This window comes from Phasianus colchicus, chromosome 6, assembly GCF_987193195.1.
Source record: "Phasianus colchicus chromosome 6, bPhaCol1.hap1.1, whole genome shotgun sequence".
NCBI lineage: Eukaryota > Metazoa > Chordata > Aves > Galliformes > Phasianidae > Phasianus > Phasianus colchicus.
This window is the reverse complement of record NC_143441.1, coordinates 9,099,774-9,124,092: the sequence shown is the minus strand read 5'-3', so window position 1 is coordinate 9,124,092 and position 24,319 is coordinate 9,099,774. Positions and strand designations below refer to the sequence as shown.

The window sequence follows — 24,319 nt, the reverse complement described above, 5'->3', positions numbered from 1 at the left end:
CTCTTCATTTGACACAAATAGTAGGTGGCCAGATAGTAGAGGACAGACAATTGCTATAAATAAAAAAAATACAACCGAAACCAACTCCAACCTAAAACAGCCTTTAAAAGTCAAGTCATTGGAAAGATGAATCCTGAAGTACGTAGTCTGAGGTTAAAGACACCAGGCCAGAGTAGATAGAATACGCCGTGACTGATGAACTGCAGCTAGTCAGCACCAAGTGTAAACAGTCATGTAAGGGACAAGGTGAGAGCTGCATGCAGAGGATTGGCTAGTACTTCAGGTTGCTATGTAAACTTGAGTGGCAGAGAAGAACTAGGACAGGTTTTACTCTTATGACAGGAATGTGAGTCATGCCAAAAAAACCTTCACAGCACACCTTTGTTTTTCCTGGTAGTTTCAAAGGCTGAATATGAAATTTGAGTGCAATTATTATTCCATTAAAAATAAAGATGTACTGCATCTCGCTTCACTGCATATCCAGACAATTTTAACATTTTTCCAGATCAAAATTGCACCAAGAAAACTTGTGCTAGACACTTGCACTTACACAGGAAAGAAACATTATTTGCTGCTAGATGCTTAGCTGAATGTACAGATGCTGCTGCTTTGCCACATGTGAAGTTCGTTTGTGTTTTGTAGTTATGTGTAACTTTTTTTTCATGTGATGTACTTTTCTTTTGAAATACCATAAAAATGTATTTTCTTCATTTCCAAAGAAAGATCAAGAAGTGTGTGACACACTGACATATCAGCATTTATACAGGACAGTTTTCCATGGAAAGGATGCTAATTAAACTTGAATCAAAATGAATTTGAACTTGTGCTTGCCTTTTAGTGGGTGAAGTATGTAACAAAAGTAATAGCCTATGAAAAATGGGACACATGTATGAAGATTAGTCTTTTGTGGCGTAGCACTCAGGAAAATACTCTTCAGATTAATGTTGTGGAATTTCACAGTGCAGTGGTTGATAAGTTCTTCTCTATCTCATTCCCCATAGATAGAGTATACCCTTGGAGTAGAAATGTTGAGTCACAGCCTGAACCAGTGATTGAACACCTGGTGGAAGGCAGAGCCAACCCAGGAGAGCTCAGGTGCAAATGATTGGAAGAGCTGGAGCCAGGATCCAACCCTTCCAACACCACATTTAAGGGTTGGCGGTGGAGCTGAGCGTATCTTGCTGGACATCCCCGCTTATCTGAGGTCTTCTGAAGGTAAGTAGCTTCTTTTCTTTATTTCTGTTGTGGTTGTGTTTGAGCAAATCTTCACTTGTTGTAGCTTGGGATCTTGCTGCTATGCTGTCATAGCTGTGCTTTCCACTGTGTTACAGCCCTAAATTGTGCTCTAAGTCTGTGATAGTTCTATGGGCTCCTTCCAGATCTTATTTAAAAACAAATGGAAAATGTGAGAAGTGGATATGGGAGTCAGTAAGCTAAGGTTATTATATCCAGCTTCCATGCTTTCTGGAGAGGTGTGCAATATAAAGGTGTTGACTATTTTTCTCGCTTGCTTAAGTGCCCTTTATCTTCAGGAAAGATTTGGCTTGTTGTTCGTGTACCAAACGATGATGGCAGGAGGAAATTTCAGGAGCAGTGGATTTCTTAGATGCTTAGATTTCTTAGGTACTTGAATTTATGAAACTCCAAGTATGCTCACCTTTTAGGGATTTGTTATTTACTGATCTGGATACCCTTTCCCTTCTTAGCCTCTTGTCCTGAGGAACTCCTTGGTGTAGCCCCCAGCTGTTGTGCTGCTCTAGAAAATTCAGTGCACAGCTGTAGTTGTGTATTCCAAATTCAGTGACTGAACTTATGAAGCTTTCTGCCTGGGTCAGAGCTGCATTTTTCAAGTATGTGTGCGTGTCTTCATCAGATCTTTTTACTTTCAGCTGATTATGATTATGTTTGGATATGAAACCCTATTGTAGGATAAAGGAAGTAATGCAAAGTGAAGTTGTATCAAAGCAAAAGAAAAAAATTGGACTTTGCAGTGTCAACAACATGTATTCACTCCTTTGTGTTCCTTGATAGGCAACAGAAGTCCAGGGTTTCTGCTTTTGCTGCACTGTTTGTTACAAGGCTATGCTGCGGAAGGAGAACTGTGGCTTCTTTCTTGTGTTTCCATTTCTTCTTCTTCTGTTTGTGGAACTTCTCTTTGTAGAATGTAGTGCATTGGTTGGATGTATATGAAGAGATGCAGCTTTTACATGTAGAAGTATAAGGTTCTTCAAGCACAGCTGTTGAGAGGAGAATGCCATTTGTGCTTGTCAACTTATTGCTCTGAACGTGGAGTAGCTTTTGATTAGTTTTAGTGTAATGCAGACATTCTGCAGGTAAGAGGAGGTTCATGTAGAGTTGGGATAAATGTTTTTAATAGGCTCTTTCATTTGATCAAGCAATAATAATAAACTTGCAATTATAGCATATTTATTTCTAGACAAATCAATAATTTGCTTCCGAAGCGACTCAGTTATATTTGGCCACTCATAATGAAAAGCTTTATTCTGATTAATCTACAGCACATGTCTTTTAATCTCTCATTGAAGACTGAACTGTAATGCCTAATGTGTTTCTTCCTTGTTATGTTTTGCTAAAAAAAAGTACTTGTCTTTGTAGTTCTGAAATGGATTAAATTAAACTTCACAGTGCTGCTGTGAAGAGAGGAGGTAGGAAGTGCCCAGGATCATTGAATCATCACTGGAAAGCAGTTTAGCTCTTCATAAACACTCTGGTAATCTCAGTATACTAACCTGTGGGCAGAACGTAAAGAAAATGATATAAAATCCAATTTAACTTCAGGCTCTTTCATCTCATAAACAAGAAGAATTTGTGAATCTACATAGATGCAATAGAACAAAACATGTAATGCAAGCCCCTTTTCATGGAGGTAGTTTAACCAGTTTCAGCCATGTGCCCAGCCACCTGAGGGGGATGCTCTAAGAACTAGTAAAGTCACAAACCTCTTAACTAATTTTGTTGATGCTAATTTAAATTCTTGTAATAAATTTCCATTAGAAAAAGGTCAGAGGGAAATGGGGAATACTGCTAGAATACTGCTACTTAATACTCAGGAGATATAAGACTAGTCTGATTTTTCTGGGGAACTTGTGCCTTTTCAAATTTCACACTTATGAGTAGTCCTATGAATGTCTTGGTCAGTTGCTGCCATTTAATGAAATCTTCTGAATTCATGGCATCCTTAAGAACCCCACAGAGCATCTAGTTGATGACAGGACTTGGACCAAATGACTCGGTGTCTCTGGGTGATGGACAACCGAGAAGTCTGCTTTTTAGAGGCACTGTGACTTCAAGGCTGTACGCACACAATTTGGTTTTCATACCAGCGTTTCTGTATCTGAATGTGCTGAAGCAAGATGCCCTTGGATGGAGATGGAAAGCCACAGAAACTTATATTGAAACATCCTCATTTGACTGAAGGATTCACTTGAGACTTGAAAGATTTGATATGTCTGTAAGGATTCTCATAGGTTTCTAGCAATGAAAACCATGCTTGTGACCTGCCCTTAACACTGTACGGAAAGTTTTTGGAAGCTAGGTATTATGGAGATCTACAGCTTGAGGCACTGGCCTATACATCCACAAATGACCTTATTTTAAATGACTTAAGATATCCAATCTGACCTCCAGCTGCTGTTCTGGACCTGCCATGTGACTGTCTCTGATATTTTAGAGAATTCTCAAGGGCTTGTAGCTGACCCATGCTCTGACATGCTCCTTGAAGAGTAAGGTGGGAAAGTCTGTTTGCCCAATGGAAAGATGTTATCATGATTGCTCTTTGTTAAAAGCTTCAATGTGGAAGATACCAATATCAGCAGCACTCAATCTCTGGCTAGACTAGGTGTTCTTCAGTACTGAGTTAGGATGTTCTGGGTCCTTCATTTATATTTTTTCCTTTTTCCTTTTTTTTTTTTAATTTATTTTTTTATTTTTTTATTTTTTATTTATTTACTTATTTTTTTGACTACTTGTGCTCTCTAGACACCTGTTATATTTGGATAGGTCTCTGGTTGAAGATCACTGCAGTCATTCACCCTTTTGATCATCCTGGACATCAGATTCGTGTGAAAATGAAATTGCCTTGCCATGCTCATTTTTGAATGGAAATATTTTGCGTACCTTTCATGTCTACTACTGGGCTTTGGGTCAGATACACTGCAACTCAAGATTTTATTCTGTAGCTGTGGTGGAGTACATCATGTTAGTTTTTCATTGATGTATCAGTCTTGAGTGTTTGAAACTGTAAGGAAGAGCAGTTCTCACAATATAAGTGAGAAACCTGAGATTGTGGGCTCCTCAGCACATCAACTACAGAATCGCATGTGGTGACTAGCCAGCTAGAGGTAAGGATAACTTGGTCTTTTTAATTTAAAAATGTAAGATAGTAAGGTGAAGGAAGAGCTGCATGGTTGTACATGACACTAGAATAGGAGACGTGTACTCAGTGTTGTTACAGTAAGTTTCCACAAGCAAAATTTTAGTGGCTCATTTAAAGAGTGGTTATTAAGAGTATGGTGAACAATGAATACTTAAGATTACTTTTTGAATTACATAAATAATTTACTTTTAATGAAAACTTTTATTTCTTGACCATCTGAAGCTACACATCTTTAAACCGTGTTTTACTTGCTCTGTTATTACCAGAAACGCAGTGTAGTAAAACATCAAGTACTCTAAAAAATCCCCACAAACATTATTGAAGCCCTATATGGGCACTTGATGTTGAAACATCTTTACTATCAGTTTATAGACACTTAAAATGTCATTGTCCTATAAGGTCAATTGCTCTTGCTACTTCACTAATGGCAGTTACGTTGCCTGCCCTGTATTGCATTAAATCTTTGACTACTTATTTAGAGTCATATGCTTCTTCCGTTTTAAATACTCTTACATATGTTATAGAAAAGTAGAACTTTTTAAGCAGGCATTTTAAAATCTGATGTAACTTTTAAATCATATTTGCCTTCCCTTTGTTTATTTTCAGAGCTGTTAGAGACACATAAATGAAAATGCTTTTGTAATATAATTGATGTCTGCCTATAACGTGGATCTTGTCTTACTCAACTTTTACCCCTGTTCTTATACTTGTGTCATTCTGCTCTTCTAGCAGAGCTGAAGAGGATAGCGTCTACTCTTGATAGCTTGGGTATAAAAAAGGATCTATGGAGATCCCTAAATGAAATCATTTATCTGCTCTAAAACTATACTGCGAGGACTGTTATGCTTTCAGCAGAGATTTGTAGGGGAGGGGAAGAGATGAGAATGAAAAACTGAAGTGATGAGTCATTATGACATACTTGCGTACAAGCACCAATAAATAGACTTTTCAGGGGCATTTGCTGGTATGCACTCCTCCCAAGTATGAATACAGAGGTATGCTGTCTGCTGGTGCCCATTGGGCAGTTCAACATGCAGCTACACGCACTAGCTTAACAGAATGCACAAAATATAATTTGCAGAGGCATAAATATATGTACTGAGAATATAAGTCCTTAGGAGCAAGCAAACTGGTTGTTTGACTCAAATTGTTTCTTAATTGAAACACAAAACAGCTCCTCTTTAATCTTCAGACTACTTGAAATCATGTCTAGTAGAGAATATAAGAACATCGATATATGAACTGCATCTTTGAGGGATGATGTCTCTACTTTTTTTTTTCCAGTAACAGATGCTGTTTGGATTAACAAATAGGGATTCTTTTCACGGCAGCGATATCTGATGAGGCTATCAAATTCTGTGAAATTAAACAGAACATGACAGTGACATCAATCAGATGTTATTGCTGCACGTACAAATTCATTTGCTAGCCCAAGTGGTAGTTCATTTTTGCACAGCTGGGAAATTCCTTTCAAGATTTGCTAGTAGCTCAGCAGCATTTGAGTGGATTTGCGTACGTAAACGACTTATATGGGTGGCAGTACAAAGCCATACAGATCTGGAACTGTTTGCTCCTGATCTGAGGCTTTCCATCATCAGAGCTTTGTCTTTTTGGCCCACGTTAGGTACGGGGTGCATAATATCAAGTTGAGACTTGCCTTGGTAGATTCACAGATGTTTCACCGATGTGTTTGTTAAATTAAATGTAGGTCTGCAGTATCAGATTTCAGTCTTGATTAAGCCTACATCAGATTATAGTCTGGAGCTGCAGTTTTCACTTTCATTTTATAATGGAGTAGGTATCAGGTTTAAAGCATTAACTTATATCCCTGATGTTTAGGGGATGTTCAACACTAGACTTTTGTTGTAACCTTGCCTTTATAGTTTTAAATGGTAATCGCACTAGTGGCTATTTTGTGCACTTAAGTATAAGTGCTCTATATGTGTATAATACCTGGGCTTAACAGCTGTCTTTGTTCAGGGCTGTATCAGGCATAGCAGCAGCTCCTGCGAGTCAAAAGCTTTTGCCTTGTGAATACCCTCCATGCCTCTCTTAGTTGACCTTCTCTTAGCAAAGAGGTTCCCAGCAGGACTCCAATATCCTGCATGCGTTAATCATTTTGTAGTGGAGCATTGCAACTGCAATGTCCTCTCAGGCTTTGAGCTTTGAAGAGCTCCCCTCCCTTATGGCTGCTTTTAGATGGAAAAAATAAAATGTGATCGGAACAACAACAAAAGCCAGCAGACTCTCTATCTTTGCATTAGCACTCCATGTATTGCATTCATTTTCTGGGCTGTTGCACTAATTTCAGTGTTTTCCAATATTTAGTAGGTCTGAATCAAAAGAATCTTGGTTTTTTCTGTTTCTAGCTGTTCTGGATTTAGAACAGTCTAGAAATAAATGTCTAGTCTTTCCTTAGTGGCAATGAGGGAAGAGCACTCATCTGTGTGAGCATGGCCAAACTGTGGCCCTGATGTTAATCCACGGAGGGAACATCCATCCATCCAAGCTGTTCCTGGGCCATGAGAAATCAGTTTATTATGACCAGATTTCAGGTTTTTTTTAAAAAAAAAAAAAAAAAAAAAAAAGGAAATATCATGACCATTGCTGCATTTTCTATTATTTTTTTTTCTTAAAGCACCCTGTGAAGTAAAAGCACAAATTCAGTTCATTCATGGAATCAGAGGCGTCCCAATATGTTTTCATACTTGTTAATGAAGTGGGACAGCTGCTTGGATATTCAGAAATTGCGATTGAAAGAAATTCTAAGAAACGTGTGTGTGTGTGTGTGTATATATTTAGATAAAATTGATACAGGTCAGTACAAAAGACTCTGTAAGAAAAATGCTATTCTAATCCCTTTACAACCTCCATTCAGTGGTACTGGCTTTGAAAGGTACAATCCACCCCTGCTTTGTTCACGTATGCACACTATTTCTATTTTAAAGTGTGCTGTGAGTAAAAGCAATCACTGGGTAGGATTCATCTTCTTAGAACTGAGTTTGCTTTATAGTCAATAGAGATCGAATCAGGACAGTCAATAGATTCTGGAGTGCAATTCCTGCTATCTTAAAGCAACGCTTAAATAGGTCAGATTAATTGTGCCTGAAGTTTATTTCTTTCCACTGATCATGGAGGGAGAGTAGATGGTTGTGTTACAGTCATCAGCTGTGAAGCTCAGTGGTGTGCTTCCCACCTGTGGTGTCAGTGGTTCCTGCAGCAAGGTCCCTCCCACCTACTGGCCTCCAGCTCTGCATTTCTGGGGTTCTGCTTTCTTGCACACCAGTATGTTTTTTTTCCTTGACGCTGAAGTTCATAGATGTGCAAATTAGTCTCCAGATGTTTTAGAATGTGCTTCTTGTGCTGACAGGTTGAATTAAAACACTTGAATTGACATACTGTATAGGAGGAAAGTGGAGGTGCTGCAGGAGACTTCTGTTAAATGTGTCTTTGCTATTACAACTAGAGCAAGTTAGCCCTGTTTGGAGTAGGGTTGGATTATGCAATCTCCAAAGGTCTCTTCCAGTCTGGTTGATTCTATGACTCTTCAGCCAAGCAGTCATAATCAATAATGGCAGGTTTGAAGTTGGGCAATCTGTCCTTAAACAACTCTCCAGGTCATAAAATAACAGCCAGTATTGGGTCTGTACCTTGCTACCTGACCTACTGCTGGGGCTGCATGAGGAGAGCTGCCTGGCTTTTCTCCATGAAGTGAGGTAGATCTTCCGTAGATACTCAGAGTATTGATTGGCTTTTTTTCTTCTCCTTTCCTTCCTCTATGAAGAATAAATATATAGAATAAAGTGAAAGAAGTTATTTTTCTGTTCTGCTAAGGAAATTTTATAAGACTTGGCATGAGTATCCTGGGAGTCTGAGCTAAAGATGGTGAACATATGGGAAAGCCCAGGAGGAAGCACGGAGTTTTAGTTTTCAAACCTTACTCTTGGATTGCTTCAGTAATGTAATGAAAGGACATTAAATGAGCTGAGGTTATTAAACCCTAAAGGTTACAGAGTCCTACTGGGGACCACATTCAAAATGTAATTAAACCAAGTCCAGATATTTTAATTTCTAGCTGGAGATTTGCACAACATAAGCTGATTTTTTTTTTTTTTTTTTTCCAGTTCTGAACTTTATTGAAAATAGGCTTGTTAATTTGCTTATTTCTTTTTAGTAGTAAGTGAACAGACATTGTTTAGGCCCACTTGGCTCTAGTAAAACAGTACGTACCAGCATCAGAGAGTCATGGTTCAAATCAGATCGCATATCTGGGAAGACAGATGCTTGCACTCTGCTATTAAAGTCTCACTCCCCCAAAACTATGTAATCTGCAAATGGTTATCCATTCTGATCCTCCAAGGCTCTGCCTGCCTGTTGTTCCAGATGGTCCATTGCTGGTATAATGCTCTCCATTACAGTGTGAGAGAGAACAATGGTCCTAGAAATGTTAATTCTGCTTATTAGGAATACAGGATTAAACTTATTAATGATATTGTTTCCAACTAAAACATTTCAATTTCATTGTAACATAAGCTTAAATGATTTTAACTCTTCAAGAACACTTTTTTTGTAAGAAAAAAAGTTCACCAAACATGAACACCACCGGAAAAAATCCTTAGAGCAAACCAAAATCCAAAACCAAGGATGTATCTCTATGGATTTGACTTCCTAGCATTGGGTTGGCTCAGCTTTTGAGTAAACCCTTCTCTCCTTCTGTCTGACTAGCTGCTCTTCTCTGAAGGAATCAAATTAGCTCTGCCATCGTTTTTCCTTGGGGAAAGCTGGCATGAATGAGGGTTCAGGTGCCTTGTACTGCAGATTGCAGGTTTGTGTGGGAAAGCTGACTCTTGAGACAACCTGGGTGGAAAAAGAAGACATCACTCCCTCTACTCCACACCAATTTATTTCTTGGACTAATTCTGTGACCTTTTTGGACACTATGACTCCCAGGAAGTTTCTGTGTGAAACATGTCTTGAGTGTATCCTGTGTCTGCCTCAGAGCCAGGAGTTCTTCCTCCTGGTGAATGATCCCCATTGACAGAGAGTATTGGAAAATAATTTGAGAGGGCAAGAAGCTAGCTGTCTGCCTTGGTGACTTGTGCACACTGGCTGGGGTTTGAGTGACCTGGGATGATCAGATGCTGTGGCAGGGTACATCAGGGGGTTGTAAAAAGGTATGGATTAGAATTCCCAAGGTCAGGGGAGACTCAATCCTAAAACTTGCACTTTGCTTGTTTGCCTTGACTGTTGGAGGCAATGGACTGGCACCAGGAAAATGCTTAAGTTTTAAATTCAGAAAAAAAAAACTGCAGCAAGCCAAATTGCCTTATTAGAACGTACTACTTATAATTTTGTCTGCTACATCAGTGAAGATGTGAGTAAGGAGCAATTGTAGGGCAAGGAGGAAGGTAAGGAGAACATGGTTTCTAAGACTGTCTTAATATTCAGTCATTGGATAAACAAGACAGCTGGAGTAGAGAGAAACTGGTAAGAGTTGCTCTCCTGCTGGAAAGATTTGGAAGCACAAGTGCTCTGCCCAAGGGACTGCAGGCAGCAGGTTGGAATAAAAGCTGCTTCAAGGACAGAATCCGGTGAGAATGGTTTGTATGCAGGGTGGAGGAGAATGTGAACCTTTGACCCTGCCCTCCCTTTTTTTGTTGTTTCCATAGTCTGATTGGGCTGCATAGGGCTGGGCTTCTTAGAAGAGTAACTGTATTAAAGACAGCAATAATGAAAAGGTCAATTTAGGATACCTTCCTCTTGATTGGTAAACAGGCAAAAAAATAGATGTGTGAGTTTTGCACTTGAATCTCGACAAGCAGGAGGCATGTGGTAATGTGTGAGAAGAGCCTCAATGTGCAGAGCGGCCCAGAGAGACCGGCTCAGCAGCAGATCTGGATGTGGGAGTCAGCCAACGCTCCCACATTAATTAATGAGGTGAGGAAAGAAATAGAATTGCATCTTCTCCAAGCTTCTTCTCTGCAGAAGATTTATCTGGAAAAGCTTCTATGTTGATTTAATGGAGATGTGCACACCATAAAGTGTTTGTATAGTTCTGGGCTATTTGGATGCGCGTCCCAAAAGCAGAATAGGGCAAGTGATTATAGGCTTCTCCTCTGTTGATTGATTTTTATTTGCTTTCCTTATTTCTCACTGAGCAAAGGTGTCCTGTGTTTGAGCCAGTTATTCCTCTGTCCTTCTGGGGTACAGTGCCCATCCCTGCCTGTTCCCTGCATGAGTGTTTCCTGAGGGAAAACTGAATGAGGAGCAGGGAGTGAAGAACCTGTTTCCCCCAGGAGAGCAGCTCAGGGATTTGTCTTGGAACAGACCAGTGACTGAATTTATTCCTTATCCAAAACATTTCATTAATGCTGGCAGCTTGCCCATGCATTAAAAAAAAAAAAAAAGTGGGGAGGTGGATGGAAAAGACAATGCAGCAGCCTGTACAACCCATGCAAAAGGGATGAAGTGAATGTGCTGTAGGCAAGGCAAGCTATTCTGGGTGAGGTTGAAATGGGGAAGGGACCAGATCACAGGCACAAGCTCAGGAGGGTCAGCTTTGAAAGGCACTCCAATGGGTTTTCTCTGTATTAGGGAGAAGCAGCTGCTGGTTATGCCTCTGCTGTAGTTGGATTTTGTGCTACTGTGAGCTGCAGTAAAAAGATGCAACATCCTCTGCAAAATGTCAGCTGAGCACAGAACTGGGTTTCAGGGAGTGCAGGAATAGATCAATCTATTGGCTTATGAGCTAAAATGAGCAGGAAGTGCATTGCAGGGAACACTTGATGCCCATGGCAGCTGATGGCTCTGTTCTATGTGATCATAGCTCTCTGCTGCATGGTGGGTATTACTGGCAACACAGGTAGAAGGCAAGCAGGATATTGAGCCATTTGCTTCTTTATTAGTGCAAGCTTGATATTGTGCTATGCACTTGTTCACTCTTTCACCCATGTGTGCGCTTCAAGCTGCTGTTATGGCAGGGGAACAAGGAATTTGTCCCCTGTGAATTGTTGCCAGAGGCCAGCTAAAGATGCTTTGCTGTCCTGGGCTGTGGGAAGCATGGCCTCTGTACACAAAGATGCCATCTTGTGATCTTCTGAAAGGGGAGGGAGGATACAGGCTGCTGTCATTTAGGGCAAGGAAGGGAAGGGAAATTGTAGAAGAGAGCTTTCCTTTATAGAAGATGTTAACCAGTTGCTGGTGTGGGGGCTGCATGCCAGTAACAGTTTAAGATGCTGTAATGTCCAGAACTGAGCAGTTAAATGGAGATATTCCAGAAGTAGACAAATGAGAAACAGACCCAAATAGTCAAATGCATGGAAATAAACAACTAAGAAATTTCTGTAGCTTTAGCTTCAATCAGTATTGTAAGCAATAAAAAAAAAAAAACAAACATTCCTCGTCTCAACTAAAATCTTCCAAAGCAGACAACCCCTTCAGGTCTCAGGTGTTTCTGAAAATTAGTGGAGCCATAAATATTCTTATACAGCATTCTGCACGGTGTCATTATTTCCCTTTTTTAAAGGGAAAAAATTGTATTGCGTGGCTTATGAATGCATTTCCATGCATCAAATTTCACTTGGATTTCTTTTCAATTTTAACTTAAATTAAAATTTCTTTTATGATTCTTGTTCAAGGGATTATTATGATATTCCTACAATGTTTTTGCCTTTGCTATACTGCTGTGTTGCCAGATTAATGTGGTTTTGATTGGAGGAGAGCTGGTGCTGGAGTTAGCATTCAAGCCTGTGTGCATATTTAAAGAAGCCTCCTGTTTGGTAACATTACCTTCTCTCCATTATTCAAGCACTGCTCTGTTTTCTGACAATTAATAGGGACAATGCTGGATGAACTGGAAATATTGTTCAGTCTTATTGCCTCCCACTCTCGCATGTAAGTCCAAGTGAAAGCTCCAGTCCTGGAGCTGACTTCATAGTGTAAACAGGTTTCCTTGTATTAGAATTTATTTCCTCAGTTTTGCAGAACTAAACTGTGCTACAGTTGATGTCACTTTAAAACGTAGCACTTAGGTGCTTCAAAATCTTTGACAGACCAGTTATAATTAATGCCAAATGCCTAAATCATACAAAAAAAACTCTTCTATTTGAGTATCTGTTATATATTTAGTTTTATTAAAGTTTCTTCATAAATTTTTAGGTTACCTTACTCTTCTGCTTTATAATAATTGTATCTTCTGAGATTACTGTGCCCTTTATTTTTCTGCTGGTTGTTTCTTTTAGGTTTGCCATCTGTGGGACTGGCAGTCCCTAATGGCTTCAACCATTCCACTGAAATTTGAACTGATTTCTTCTTTCCTTTCTCTTTGTTTAAACTAGCATGGTCTAAACTAGTTGGTTCAGGGTGCTTGGCACACAGCGTGCTTGGCTGAGAATTTCCAGGCGGGTTGAGGTTCCTTATTAAGAAAATCCATTCCCTTCAGGGAGAGCTGCCTCCAGACCCTGGGAGTCCTGGAACAACTGCAGCTGTGCCTTGCAGTAATCTGGGAAGCAAGAGAAAGATGAGGCTGATTGTGAAATAAACCTAAATGATACAACATTTGTAATGGACAGCTTCTCTGCTGTCTTTGCATATATTGAAAATCTGTGTTATTTGATGGCGCCTCTCCATTTCCCACCAAATGTTTTGCTGCTTGTTCTGAAGCTCTAGCAAAGTCCTGCTGTGGTACCTGACTTTTAATCTGAGGGTCAACAGGCTGGGCTCACTCAACAGCAAACTCTGTGGTCACCAAAGTGTCACTGATGCCATGTCCCAAGATACATCCCGGTAAGGTTTTCTCGAAGTGACAAGATGACAGTTCTGACAAAGGCCAATGAAGTGGGAATTATCAAAGCAACATAAAAGGGGAGTGTGTTCACTGAAGAAAATAGAAATTTCCTTCTGGGATTGGGGGAAAGGACAGAAATAAAGCTTTCTTGTAAATATGTAGAGAAACTTTGCAGGCTTGGCTGAAAGATGTTTTTGTAGCAGTATAATCAGTCTATAGTAATTTTTGATTCTGCATTACTTTTGAGAAATTGTTTCTCTGGGCAATCGGACCTTTAGAACCTGCATTAACAGAACAGAACAAGTTCTGTTGTCCTCTGGATGCAGAAACATGATGTCACCTAGATAAAGCAACACAGAAATCATAAACTGAATGTGAATTTGCTGAAGAGGATTGTTATATGCTCCTTAGCTCAGAATTGCACGATGCCTCCCTTAGAGGGGAGACTCTGAAGAGGCATTGAAAGTGGAGTACTTGATAAGCTTCATGTAAAAAACAGTGTTTTAGTGGAAAGTGTGCATGGTGTCTTAATATTTATGGTTTTGCTGGGGGAGAGGAGGGAAAAAAAAATAAATCCAGGTTGCTATTTCAAAATGAGTTCTAACAGTGACCCATACATTCCACCCTCTTCTTTGACACACGCACACAAGGGATCTCTCACAATAAAGAGTGCTAAGTTTGCATGCTTAAATTTAAAATCCTGCTTAAATAGAGTTTAACTAAGACCTTAACTCTCTTGACATTAGATGGAATAATTATTAGGCAAAGCAAGTACTGTCTCTTATTAAACTCATGGGTAGAGCTGGAAGAAAAACAGACAAGCTCCTGGGTAAAAGGATTTGCCTGATTCTTTTTTTTCTTTTTCCCCTGCTTCTCCTAGTCAGTGAGGAGTGGGGACAATGGAGTATTTTTTCCCATTCAAACCTTTTCTTGCCCATATCCTCGATTCACTACAACTCTGTTATATACTATATTATGAACTATTTCTTGTATTGCAGTCGTGTAATAAAAATCAGAGATCCTATTGGAGGAAGCTACAGTCTGGTTTGGACCAGACTCTGTGGTGAAGTGCAGTAAGCAAAGAAACAACAGCATCAGGAAGAAACCATGGAAAAAGCATGTTTACTAAGATCAGTTTTCCATATGGTTTTGGTTTTGAAGATCAGGTATGTAATGCAGTAAGCTTCAGAAGCTATTAGCAGCTTCTCCTTGCTGACAATTAAAGAATTGGGGATAAAATAAGCGATTTTTGAAGGAACTTTTTGAAGAAACTTGTGAGGTTATGTGTTAATGTCCAGTAGGTGTGGGCTCCCAGTCACCAAGCTGGCCTCTGTTCTTTCATTTTTCAGATGCCTGTAGCAGATGTAGGAAAACATTGGGAATTCTGACCTGGGACCTAGGTTGCACTCTTTAAAGATGCAGAGAACACTTAGAAAAATTGGTCTGAACTGGGATTTTGAGCAGCTAGGTGATCTGAGAAGTTCAGGTTTGGTATCTTGCCAGATAAAGTTTTGCGCTAATACCTGAGAGACTCTCTTACTTGGTGAAGTAGGACTGAAATCTGCTTGGCTTTGTCCAGTTTAGCAGAATTTTAACTGGCACAAAGCGCATATAAACTGTGTCTGCACCATTCTCATTATTCCTGACTCATGCTGGATGCAAACAGCAGCTATATTTACAGCATCCTGTTCTCGAGCCATCTCTGGTCTAGCAGGGCAATATCTACTTGAGGCTAAGAATAGTGCAGGTCTTTCTGGCCAGTTGGAAAGCCTTCACATGCAGGTCTGGATGTGAAAACAAGTCTCATCTGCAAGAGTAATTCACCTGCATTGTTCTGAGACCTCATTTTCTATAATGAAGTAAAAACACTGCTAATGAATTTCAATTCACTTACATCTGATCTGCTTGAATTTGGCCAAATACGGGCAGGTCTAGTATGAGACTCTGTAAGAGGCGATTTAGTTTCTCAGTAGCAGGAGTTATGTTCTCTCTACTGCCCTGTATTATCCAGCATCTGAACTAAGCGTGGTAGAGCCTGTTGCAAAGGTGGAATGTGCTTAGCTTAAAAACTAGGTCAGGGTCTAAGTAGGCAGTGATTTATATCAGGGTTCAGACTATGTGTAACCCATTTCTGTGAAATATTTATATTCTCAAGAAGGATTTTATCATGGGAGGATTTCCCAGCAGGTTAGGCACATACCAATGTAGCCTTCATTTTTCATGCTGTGATTTAACTGGGTCTATTCAAGAAATGAGTAATTGCTACACCATTGTGATTTTTTTGCTTTCTCTTAGAAGTGCAGTTTACCTGTTGCTACAAAGTTCTGATACGAACCTGGTGAACCAGGAACAAAGTGCTTGAGAATGGTACGGCTGTATTAGCTGTACTGTGAATGATCTGGACCAATCTGCTGGCTAGTCAACTTTTCCCATTTGTGGCAGTAAAACAACAACAAAAAAATCCAAACAACAAACTACCACAGCAGAATCTAAGTATGTAGTTCTTGCAGTGCTTGTGACTCTAACGCTTGCTTGTAAGAATATTTCCAATGGCATCCATAACAGCAACTGGGAATCCTTGTATATTTTCGTCTGAGATGTGTACTGAAAAAACTTTCAGAAGAGTATTTTGACCACGTGATCATTTTCTATCACTTCTATTTTCTTGGGAGTATTTTCTGCTGATTATGATCATTGACATAATCATAAAAATTCAAGAGAATGAAAACTGAGACACAGGCAAGATCCAAGTACTCTATCTGGTACTAGTATTGCATCACCATTGAATTGTCATTCTGACCAGCCACAGAAGATGTAGTTTTGTTTTGTCTTCTCAAGCTTATCTACTTTATGCAAGCAACTCAGAAATGCAAGGCTGTGCTGTGCCTCTTGATGAGTCTACTTCCTGCAGTTGTTTAAATCACAGTGCCTATACCCCTTCATAGCATAATGAGTTATTTCTCATCTTCAGAGTGCTTTCAGACTGTCCACTCTTAGTCCACCTAACACTCGAGAGACAGTGGTTGAGAAAGGGAGGTTAAGGGGCTTGCTTCAGGCCACAGAAACAGTTGTTGACTGGGCTAAAATCAGGTTTCTGTACACTTGATTCCCACTCCGGAATTATGAGCCTCCATTTAAAAGCCAACTAAAGCTTTTATCTACTTATCTCTTTAATTTTTTTTTTAAATGGTGAAGGCTATATTTTGTTGCTCCACTGCAGCAACGCTAATGCAAGTTTCAATGTGTGGCTGTAAGAAGGTATTTGTTACAGGCAACAGCTTAGCATTTCTCATAATGACAGCTCCACGCAAACAACACACAGTAGTTCTGTGTAAGGTTTGTCTGATGGCAACAAAATTCTCAGATCAAAGGTATGGAGGTAATTAGGAATCTTGCTAATGATTCTGTGCGTTTTTGTTTTTTCCTTCTCAATGAAATGAGATTCGCACAGATTAATTACTACCTGCTATAAATAAACCCCGAGAATGGCAATCTGCATCGCAGAGGCAGAGGGTAGCTGTCATTTAATATATCACAGCTTTCCATGCACCTGTTCACCCGGTGCTGTTGCCATGGCAACTACACTTTATAAGGGAAGCTCTGCGTAATTAGCATGGATCGAGGTCTATATCAATCAGAATAATTTGGAAGAGTATGGAGAGCCCAAAGGAGAAGACAAAACTACTTGTCTCAGTAGGGAAGGTATCAGACCTCTGCTGCGTGGTACATAGCAAGGCAGTTACTAGAAGAATTCAGCTGAATTACAAATCTAAGGAAGCCAAATTATACAAAACAAAACTTTTGTGCGTGTGTTATGAAACCGTGTTGGAGTGAGCTCTGAAAAGTGAACAAAGTCAGAAAACCGAGCCAAAACAAAAACCATACTTGCATAATTAACATGGAGGTTTTGTTGCAACCTAGCACATTTCACAGAGTGAACAAGTGTTGTCAGCCTGGGAGCCAGGCAGTGATGGCCAGCAGTGCTGGTAATGTCCAGCTATGCCTTTTATCTTATTGGTCTTTGTTTTTTGGCAAAACCTGCCAGGCGCATTTCAAACTGACAGATGCAGATGTGTGACCCATGTTGCCTCACAATGCAGCACATTAAGTGTAGAACAACAGTTTTGACTTCAGTTTTATTTTTTTCTTGACTGCTGGTACCAGAAATGTCACTTTAAAGAACAGGGTTTAATGGTTTTATAAAATGCTTATAAAAAGGATAGTTAGTTTTGGTTGTTTTTTTTTTTATTTTTTAAAGAAAAAAAAAATTGGCAGAGCTTTGTGTCTGGGTGCATGAGTGTGCATTGAATGATTGTGAGTCTTCTAACACTGTCTTGGCTTCAAGTCTCATCTGGAAGTGACTCAGTGTTAGTGGAGCTGTATCAGTCTCCGCAGCTGTATGTGAAGTGGTGACTTTGAATTCACTGGGGATCCAATTTGAATGCATGTGTTGATGGTGTAGAATCACATTTGGGTTGTAATAAAACTTTGTAATGTGAGTCATCAAAGCATCTCAAAAGAAAAAGGGAATGAGAACTTGAAAATATGTGCTCTTCAGCATTAGCAATGCTAGAAAATAATTTCCAATACAGTGGGTGTTAGAGGTCATACAATAGCAATGTGACAGTGTAGTATGTGTATTGTCTTGGCTTTTGAAGATGCAGTTACTGAAATCAGTCTAGAGTTGCAGAATTTGTAGATCTTATGTGATAAGCAAGTTAGAATTTTTGGGTGATGCTGGTTTGTGTTACTTCATTACCAGAAGATCATGGCAACTTGTTGCACTGGTCAGATGTGAGGAAAAAAATGAATTAAAATCACAAATCGGCTTAGTTCACTTGCATAGTATTTTAGTCCATCCTTACTTATCCTTAGGATTTTATTCAGCTTGCTGTATTTCAGAGTGCTGCATTAGATGATAAACTACAGGAAACACCTTTGCTACACCTGAGTAAAAAGTCTAGGAGAAAAGGTGTTTTGCTTCTACTGCTCCTGGGTTGGGTATTAGGTGGAGAGGCCTCCACCATGCTATTTGTCATTTCTTTTTTCCTATAGGGATGATAGTGGAAGGATGCTTGACAAACAAAAGTAGTATTGCATGCCACTGTAACAATATGGAAAAGATAGTCCTCTTAGGTTCTGTGGAGGGCAGGGATTTGAGCCCTTGATGTCTTAAGGACACCTTCCTGCATGGCATCGCAGCTTCAACAGATAGAGCCTCGAGTGCCCTACACTTAAGCGGGTGGCTGCAACACTCATTTGGAAAATCAGTCTTGAATCTCCCTACAGAGAGACACTGGAAAGGAGAGCTGGGGGTGCAGCCATAGCTGCGCTCGTTCCAACCTGGCTTTGCACCAGTACCACTGTGGCCTTCCTGAGCAGGCTCAGAAAAAAGAATTTGAGATGTGACAATTTCCAGTCAAATAAGAAAGTGAATAAGGAGCTTAATTTCTTCCAGGAAAAGGTTGCAATTGAGTGAAGTTTTCTGACTTGTAGTTATCTCCCTGGAAAGTTACAATCCACAGAAAAATCTTGCTTTTAGGAGCAAATTTAGCTTCAAGACTCTGTTCCAAGTTAAGGACTTTAGCTCTGAGAGTAATGATGCAATCAAGTACTTTCATAAATTCAATTCATTAAAAAAATATTTTCTGTGGCCCCAAAAGTACCAGATCTCATAAACTCATAAACATTTGAAATTTTTAGAAAGTGAGGTTTTTTCTTGTTTTTCAATAGGAAAATGTTGCCTCAAGACAAGGAACGTTTGGTCCAATTTAGTCAGTTTTGGAGACGTGTTCTCACTGGAGTTATTCCTCATTTCTCTTTTGTATAAAGGAACACTAGGTCCTTAGGTCGAGTGGTTCAAATCTTCTTATTCTTGTAGAATAATCATGTTGAAGAAAAGGGGAAAAACTTGGCCAGAAAAGCTGAAGTAGTATGGGGTCCTAAGTTTTGGAAGGTAATCTTTGTACTCAATTAAGACTGAAGGGTGGCATAGACAAGCGGTTAGAAGAATTTCCTAACCTATGTCAAATTATTCTGTGATCTACTAAAATAGTAGACTGGACTTTTCTCAACATGTCTGCTTCTTTTTTTTTTTCCCAGTGCTCATTTTTTTAATTATAAAATGCTATCTATTTTGATATCTACTATTAAAAAAAAAAGAGTGAAAAATACATTTAATATCCATATTATATTATATTTTTAATAACCATCCATTTATCTGTGCATCATAGATCTATCTGAAGTAAGACGATGAGTAAAATGTCTCCTGATGCAAAGCTTTAAACAACTAGATTGAAGCAAAGATTACTTTCAAACATATTTTTTTGGTGTTTATTAAAGGGACTAGATTGTGACAGCAAGAAAAAATCCTCTAGATCTCAGTTTATTAAGAAGGAAGAAGTCCACTGCCTTGTCAACTTCCATGGCCACACCATCAGGGATACTTTAGTGACAATTACCAAGTGACTGTCCTTCATGGAGATGAAATAAAAGTTTATTGCCTCCTCCCCTGCCCCATTCTTCCTCAATTTAACGGTGTTAGAATGGACCACTGTCATCCAGAAACATGAGTGAAACCACTGAATCATTCCATATGTGCCTTCAAAAACCTCTTTAACCATGATTGGCTTTAATCGCTATCTGTACAAGAAATTGAGATGAAATGGAAGTCTGGTATGTGTTATCAGTTCCCAAAGCCAGCCAATACACTTGGCATAAAAATACGTTCATATTCTAGGCTTACTTTCCATGCATCTCCCTGAAAATGGAGAGACTATACATCCCACCTTTGAGTTTACAGCTGATTTATGTAAGGTAGCAAAATGGGATCAAAGATGTCCTGATGTGTCTTCTAGTTTGTGGTTTTTGTAAATTCACAAAACATTAGTAAATTCAGCAAATTTCATTCTCATACCAAATAGTTTCTTCAGTGAACAATGTTTAATAGATTCCAGTGATGAGACAGGCAGAATTGCAGGAAAGATCTTTTGAAGGTCTGAAGATTAGCATAATGTATTTGGAGTTTGTGTTTTACTTGTAGACTTCATGGTCCAGTTTGTCCCTCATGGACCTAGAATAACTAGTTTCTTTTGTAAGTGTGGCTTTTTGTTTTGGTTTGGTTCCCACACTTGAGACCTGCGTAAGTCTGTGCCACACTGCAGAACTGCTGTCAGTTTGCCTTTACTTCTCTCCTTTCGCCCCGTTCTTTTTCTGCCTAACTTTTTGCTGAATCTTTCTTCTCTTGTGGCTTGCTTTAACTCATTCAGCTCTAGAGATCCACAATGGGAATAGGAAAAGCAGTCAGATATGTAAGCTTTACCTCTTTGGCAAAAGCATGTGATACTAACTCTAGTTCTTCATCACTTTTATTACATCATTATACTGACTTAGTGCACTGACTCTTCAATGTAAAATTGGCACAGGGTGGGCTTTTGGAAAGTGGGGTATAATGCAGGTACAAAGGCATGTGAAGCATGTTCTGGGGTTTTACCATAGTTTTCCCATCTGAGACTAGGAGTGAAATGTCACATATAGGGCTCAATTAAAACATTTTGAAATGTTTATATTGGGCATGTGTACAAATACATCCAGAAGAAAGGAAAGACTCAGTTAATGATGTTGCATCAAAAGTTCAGTGTCCTAAACGTTCTCTTTTAAACTCAGAGAGCCTTTAGAGATCTTGTAGATGGCAAATGCTGTTTATGTTGCTTAACAGTGTCTTCTGCCACTGACAAAGCAGCGCTTTGCTTTTGTAGTTAATGCGGCAGATTCTCTCTGTCCCCATTTGGATGCTGATGGAAGTTATTTACAACCTCAGCAGAAAGATCACACAGTGCTGTGATAACTGGCCCCTATCAACACTGCCAGGTTTCCAGGTCTGTAAGACAAATGTTGCTGCTGGCTCGCAGCACCCTGTGTGCCTTGCATTCTGATGCAGATTTTTATTACCTGGCAGGTGGCTCGGGAGCCGTGGTTGGGGAAAAAAGAGCTGAGATCAATAACTGCAAACGATCAAGTCATGTCAGAGAGAGGTCAGCAGCCAGCAATTGTGGAAGCTGCTCCTTGACATGACTCTTGCGGAGGAGGAAAGGGCCTTGATTTCTGAAAAGCACTGTGCTGTGTTAAGAGTGCCTAATTATAGCTGTTGCTATGGCCAGCTAAAATAACAGAGGGCTTTGAACAGGACTGGTGAATAACTGCACTTTGATTGTTGGCTGTGTTGCTGCTGTCTCTCGGGTTTGTCCTGGGCACTGCTGGCCTAGGGCACAATGCTGCGGGCCTGGAGAAGTCCCAGAGGCCTTGGGCAGCCCCACAGCAACCATTTTGTGCCTGGGGTGGGCTTTTCCTGCATGCTCTTAAACAGCTCCAGTGTCACCTTCCTTTAGCACTTCTGTGTGGACATTTAAGCTGCTGCTGTGTTGTCCGTAGGCATTTCAAGGTGGAATTAACTCTTCCAGTTCAAAAAGGTAGAGTGTCTAAGACTTCCAGTTTAAAAAAAAAAAAAAAAAAAAAAAAAAAAAAAGGTGGCTGTTGTACCTTTATCCTGCTGTGCTTCTGACAGAATCGAAGAAGTCCAACTTTCTGCAGTAAGATCTGAAGGAACCATCTGATTTAAATTATGTACTGAAAACAGAGGAAGATTTCTAAAACCAAAACCAGCGATTTTTGCTCTGGCTGCACAAGCAGAACTATGAGAAGCAAGGGCCTTGTCAAAGTTTCAGACAGAACTCTAGCAGATACAGCAATCTCTTCATTTCATCATGGTTTGTATCTCCTTGGAATTAGATGAGCAGCAGAATTTTGCAGCTTTCTTCCAGCATAATCCAGGAAAATGTCTGTAAGCAATTTCTGCATCGTAGCCCCTATTTATATCCGTAATTAAAGAAGGTAAGTATCGTAGTTATCTTTCTAATTTCATAATTACCTCTTTGAAATAATAGCCCTGTTCCAGGTGTTTTCAAAAATAAAACAGCTAGGGAAATTAATTTCAATTAGAAAGGAAAAAATACAAACTGAAGTGGAGTGTTTTTTGTTTTTTTAAGATAGCAGAAAAACCAACAGTAAAACACAACTGCAAAGAAAAAAAGCCCAACGTGCACTTCTTGGAGTGTACTTCATTTAGGTAATTAAATCCATGCAGTGTGAATGAACCATTGGCAGCAGTGCCCTTTGTGGAATGACATTTAGAATGCATTAATCTGCTCAATTCTGAGGCTTCCCAGCAGCTTAAAACACATCTGGAGGCAGAAAAATCAGTGAATTCTTAATGGGAGTGAATAGTCTTTTGGTATGTAATACAGATGCTCTAGGCTTTCTCACTTGGAAGATTTAGTAATGTTGAGAAACTCAAGCTGTATACATGTGAATTCAGAAGCAATCACAAGTTTATGGTGTTTATGTTGGGGTTCAGAAGGCATTTTTTCCATTCCAAAGAAAATGAGGGAACCCATGAAGGAGAACACTCTTATCTCAACCATTTCATTCCTTCCTTTCTCCTTAATCTTTCTTCCAGCACCTTTTGTATTGTCTGTTACCACTACAAATCCTATTTTCTTCCTGTGACAGGGTTGTAGGGGAAACTGTTTGATGTGGGATATGTGGAAAGGAGCTCTTAGAGAGCTGCCAAGGCTGACAGATTTTGGGAGAAAGTCATGCTTGTTAAAGCTCAAAGTCTAAAGTTGAATTCTGTTAGCAGCACCTGTTCTCTTCTCTGGCTCTTGGCAACCCTTCAAAGTGGTCATTGGAACAGAGCACATGAAAACAGATAAGGCCTGAAAGCACATTATTAAGGTCATAACTCTCTTAAGGAGTCTTTCAAAGTGTGTTTGTTGCCCTTGTGACGTTGTTGCTCCTGTCAGGAATTACATCAGCAAGGTACAGTAAAACCTACCTTCCTGCAGGTCCCCTTGTGAGCCATTAAAACTTGAGAATTTGAAAACTTATGTCGAGGTTTTAATTTCATATGTGCATCTTCAGGGATGTACAGTGGCCATGATGAAGCTTCAGGTTTCAGTATACATTTGATACAAGAGAAGTTCTCAAAGTCTAGACCTCTGGATTTGTGTGACATTTGAAAGTGGCCTGGCTATCTCAGAAGAGCGTGTTCTCTGATAGGCTCCTGAACTTCTCGGAAAAGAACTAAAATTGTTCTTAACAAGTATAAAGAAGTGCTGTGGCAGATGGTGAAAATGAACAGGAGGGTTCATTTTACCTCTTTACAGGTAAATGATAGTACTGGGGATACTCAGTGTCTAAAAGTACGTACTTTGAGGTTTAGAGAGAACTTAATGAGATCTGTGTTATGCTAGCCATGTACTATTTCTATTTCAAAGTAAGATCTGGCACATGCTACCCCTTCCCATCACACACATCACCTGAACTAAATGATTTTTTTCAATTGCAATGATTTCTCTGAATTAAATATCGCTCTTTTAACTAATAATGTGGGACAACAAACTGGGTGGGAAGGTCCTCAGTGGGCACTGAAGAGGAATGGAATGAAAAATGACCAGGATTAATTCATAGGAAACATATTTCAAATTGAGGGTGGGACTGCAGAACAAAAGAAGAGAAATGGACCATTTAAGATCTCTGAAATTAGTGCTTTAAAAAATATTTAACTTCTGGGGGGAAAAGAAGTAATTTTTGAATATTGCAAGGTGTAAGTGAATTTACATTGGATGTATTTTTTTGTATTGTTCTTCTTGTTAGTAACTAAGGTTTTTGCAGCTTAAAAACTTGATCCCTTGCAGCCTATCATTTTATCTCTCCTTGATCCTGCAGTGAAATCATAATACTTCATTTTTTTTTTTAGTGATACTATGATCATTTCCATGGCAACAGACTGATGTCCGAAATATGGGATCATGACTTCAGTGTGGGATTAAGGAAGGGGAGATCAAGTCTTTATTCAAATATGCACTTTGTCAATAAGAAAAGAAACTCATGAAAAATCCATTAATTTTATTACATGTTTCTTTCTCTTACTGAACACGAGTACAAATAAAAAGCACTTTTTTTTAAGAGGCTGTTTATTTTTACTTGTTAATGCTGATCAATAAAACATTGGCTTTAAAGAAAATGCAAGCAAAAGAATTCAAGCTATCACGTATCTTATACATATATAAAACCTTATG

The 24,319-nt window shown here is 39.4% G+C and overlaps 1 long non-coding RNA gene across 1 annotated transcript in view; it reads left to right on the top strand.

The window, feature by feature from the left end:
- LOC149917406 (uncharacterized) overlaps positions 1-24,108 on the top strand; it is a 63,971-nt gene extending 39,863 nt beyond the window's left edge. Inside the window, exons 4-5 of the long non-coding RNA XR_016467655.1 lie at positions 1,002-1,215; positions 23,998-24,108. This is a non-coding gene — a long non-coding RNA (uncharacterized LOC149917406). The remainder of the gene's footprint in view (positions 1-1,001; positions 1,216-23,997) is intronic.
- Positions 24,109-24,319: the final 211 nt, after the last annotated feature.